The following is a 4569-nucleotide window of genomic DNA, read 5'->3' on the forward strand; positions in this document are numbered from 1 at the left end:
AGACTGTAAAAATGCTACAGTGAAAAACTGTTAATTGGTTAACAGAAAGTTTCCGTACTATATACGGTAAATAACTGTGATAGATCTAACGGTACATTTAATGTAACCGTTAAATTTACAGTTTTTGAAAGTGAAAAAACAACTCATTGTATAATTTACAGTGAAAAACCGTAAATTGACATTCCCACAATTCCCTTTGACCAGGGCCGTGCACAGGGGGGTGGCCCGGTGGCTAGAGCCACTGCCCCTCTGCCCTCATCGACTGAGGTGCCCCTCTTCCCCACCCCCACCGCTCCGCTCAAAGCATTCCGCTGATTCCGCTAATCCGCTCCAGGTTTTCCCGCTCGCTCCGCAGCATCACTCACAGTTCACGAAAGCTGTCGCATTAACAGGTAGGTTATGAAAGACAGTGGTTGAATCTGCGAAATTAGTAATTTGTTTTTGTTGTATTTATGTTGGTAATGTTTTGCTCTTGGTCTTCTGGCTTCTGGCTCTTTCTTTGATTTATCAAGCAGGGCTGGACTGGCCATCGGGCACTTTCCCGGTGGGCCGACGTGCTTTTTGGGCCAATACATCTCATACTCATACATTAGTTTTATTATTAGGCCTATTATTTTTTCTTTTTCTTTTTAACGGCCCATAAAATTTGTACATCGGCGACCCAATCGTTTTGTTTTGTTTTGCTTAATTGGCGGTGCTGGGTTTGAGCCGGTGTAATGCATCGGTCAGAAAAAGTCAGCGTTAGGTTTTTTTTTTTTTTCTTCTGACAGACCAGTCCATGAAACACGTAGATCATCGGCCCATTGGTTCTTTTCTTGAATGACACTGGGCTGGCCCAATCACAACTTTTAAACGAGTGAGCGAGCGTGCAGCAGTGTCAGTGTGTATCTGTCAAAATAGTCAGCGAGATGGAAACACAAGGAATGTGCAGAAAAACAGCTTGAAAAAATAAAAACAGGCCCTTGAAGCAGATACTTTAAAATGTGTCAAAATATACACTACCGTTCAAAAGTTTGGGGTCAGTAAGATTTTTTAATGTTTTTAAAAGAAGTAGCCTTTCTGCTCACCAAAGGCTGAATTATTTGATAAAAAACAAACAGTAATATTGTGGAATATTATGACAATTTAAAATGACTGTTTTCTATTTTAATTTTAAATTGTAATTTATTCCTGTGATCAAAGCTAAATTTTCAGCATCATTACTCCAGTCTTCAGTGTCACATGATCCTTCAAAATCATTCTAATATGATGATTTGATGCTCAAGAAACATTCATTATTATTAATGTTGACATTTCGTTTCGTTACACAACAGTTGTGTACAATTTTTTTTTCAAAATTATTTGATGAATAGAAAGTTCAGAAGAACAGCATTACTGTATATTCAAATAGAAAACAGCTGTTTTAAATTGGAATAATATTTCAGAATATTACTGTTTTTGTTTGCATTTTTAATCAAATAAATGCAGCCTTGGTGAGCAGAAGATCTTTCTTTTAAAAACATTAAAAATCTTTCTGACCCCAAACTTTTGAATGGTAGTGTATGTTTTCCCTTCATCAGCTCCTGTGATGATGATGATAGTAAGGAGGATCAGGAGAGTGTAGAGCCTGCGGTAAGCAGAACTACTTTCAAAACACTTCAGCTATGTCATGAGTGTAGGAACCCATAACCCAGTTACAGATCATTTCCACATCTGCATATTTGACGATTACCGCAATTCACTAGAAATTTAATGTAAACCATGTTTTTCGCCAAAATAAAAGCTTGATGCAGTTTCCGTCAAAATAAAAGAGCATGTGCTTATCTCTTTTCAAGTATAGAAATTAGTACAAAACTAATTATGAAAGTTTCCTTTATTGTTTTACAAAATATGGCTATTACTGTCATTTGATTAATATTATAACTATTATTATGTAGTAGGTTTAATGTAAATAGACACTGTAACTAAAAGAGGTTTGAATTTTTCTTTGTTTAATTTGCACACTGAATATGGGTTGGAGCTTTTAATTTTGAACTCTCAAAGTGCACCAGATTGATGAATTTAACATTAAAATGCACAAAATTGTCTTACATGGGGGGCATGTCCCCGAACCCCCCTAGAAGGACCGAGGTCCACCCACCACAGTTTTACCAAAAATCCTGTGAGAAACACTGGTATTGATATGCCAGTGCAGCTTACAGCTGGTTTTAGGATTCATCACTGTATTAATAAATGTCAAATTTTTACTATTTCATCTGTTAACTCTCACTCGTTCATATACTCACTCATTACATGGGATTAGTGGTTTTGAGGAATAGGAGTTGGAATGCATATATTTAAGGGCGTGCAAAGATGGGTGCTGTTTATGATCATATAGTGGGCCAGTCTGGGCCAAAATGCCAGGGCCGATATTTTTTTTTTTTTTTTTTTTTTTGCCCCAGTCCAGCCCTGTGTACAACATATCCACGTTCTAGAATTAGCTGCTTGTCTAATCAAATTATTGTACTCTCGATCAGATCTAATACAAATAACTACATTTTATGTTGTTGGCACACTTTGTAGTGTGCTAACCCCCCCAAAAAAACTAAATAGTGCCCCTTTTTTGGTATGGGCCACTGCCCCTTAAAATGTCTGTGCACGGCCCTGCCTGTGACACTTCACATTTGATGTATTTTTGTTGAAATAACTATGTTTCTTCATAGTTTTCTTCGTTTTTTCTAATCAGTTATGTACATTAGGGGTTTATGTTACATTAAATGTCTATTCTATATATATTAGTATTAACTTTCTTGTGGAAGAACTGCTTGTGTTGAGCTTTGATTGATCATGTGACTCTCATCACTGCTGTGATTGGTGGTTATCAGTGTACAAAACAGATATTAATACTTCAATAGGTTATATCATAATACTGAAATTTACTGTTATATTTACTGGTTTATACTGTAAAATTGACATGTTGTTCAGAATAGCACGTACATTTTACAGTTTAAACCAGTAAATATAACAGAACTCCAGTGTGTTATATGTTGGTTTAAACTGTAAAATGTACATGTTATTCGGTAAAAGCAATTACTGTTTTGTTGTATATTTTACGGAATTGTTCTGGTAACCCCAGCTGCCAGTTTTTTTCCGTAAAAACTACGGGATTTTTTTTACAGTGCACTCACGCAGAGCCGTCTCTACACTCTTCTGACTGCGCTTTCTTCGCCGACTCTGCCATGATTCACGTCTGAAATGCGTGCTAGTGTCTTCCGGGTTGCTTCAAATGTTGTTGATGTATGTGACGTCGTGCTGTAAAGCAAGTCGTGATTCTCGCGAGATTTGTCGGGGCGCCACCTCTCAAACCTGCATTGCTAGTTTTGCCAGCGGCAAATGATTCGCCCTATTACGAGTTTGTTTACCATTGAAATGATTTCGAAGCTGTTATATTAAGGTCTAAATCTTGCACAGTGTGCCTTTAAACAGGCTGAGCTTAACAGGATAATGAACCTAATCACACATAATGAGTTGAGGCAAAGGATTGTGGGAAATGTAGTTCATGGTAGGAGAGCAAAGGACTCCGGAGGAGTGCCCTCTGGTGGGTATGGGCACTCCAGCTGGTGGATGTGACAAGATTATAGGTGCAACATCAGTTTTATTCACCTATAATTTCCTGAGATTTTAGGGATAATTTATTGGTTGGGTATCACTTTTTATACACTGGGTTTGTATAATGTAAAAACTGCTCATTAATGAATGAATTTGACCACAAAAATATTTAAAATATTCCCAAACTTGTTAGCTATGGCCTACTACAGCAAAGTGATCAACAAGGCCGAACGCAGATACTGTGTCACCAGACGGGAACTTGTTGTTGTGATTTTTGCAGTCAGACACTTAAAATATTACCTGTGCGGGCTACATTTCACTGTACGTACTGATCATAAGCAGTGGCTAATCATTCAAAGAGCCAGCGGGGCAAATGGCATGCTGGATTGAGGAACTTAAGGGTCAGGCAATGCAAATGGAGATGCTTTTTCTTGTCGCCCATTCTCAGTCGATGAGTGTCGGTACTGTGACAAGAGGAATGCCACGGACAGAGAGCTGGAGAACCTGGATGCCAGTGGTGCTCCCTTGAGGGGGAAAGTGGGCGTAGAGGACTGGAAGTAGCTGCAAGAGACGTTCTTGATGTGGACCTTTAGCCAGTTATGCAGTGGGTCCAAAATCAGCAGCAACCTTTGTGGGAGGAAATGGCCATTCCATCTTTTTAAGGCCTTGTGCCTGGAAGACAGGGTGTTATAGAGGTCGTGGAAAGACCCCACCACTGGGGAGGAGATGTGGCAGGTGGTAGTGCCCAGGTCACTGTGTAAGGGGGTTATCAGGGCTGCCCACGGAATAGTGGGGTCTGGACACTTTGGGGTTTCAAAAACACTCAAACGTGTCAGACAGAGTTTTTACTGGGGGCTTGTGAGGAGAGATGTAGAGGATTCTACATTGCCCAACTCCTGGGCAAATGGCTTTCAGGAGACCACCTGATGCGCCTGCCACCGGGCCCTGAGTATGCTAGAAAGCTTCAGGACTCATTGGAAGCCGCTCATAATTTTGTGAGGA

This window comes from Scardinius erythrophthalmus (genome assembly GCF_964197995.2).
Source record: "Scardinius erythrophthalmus genome assembly, chromosome: 13".
In the NCBI taxonomy this organism is placed as follows: domain Eukaryota; kingdom Metazoa; phylum Chordata; class Actinopteri; order Cypriniformes; family Leuciscidae; genus Scardinius; species Scardinius erythrophthalmus.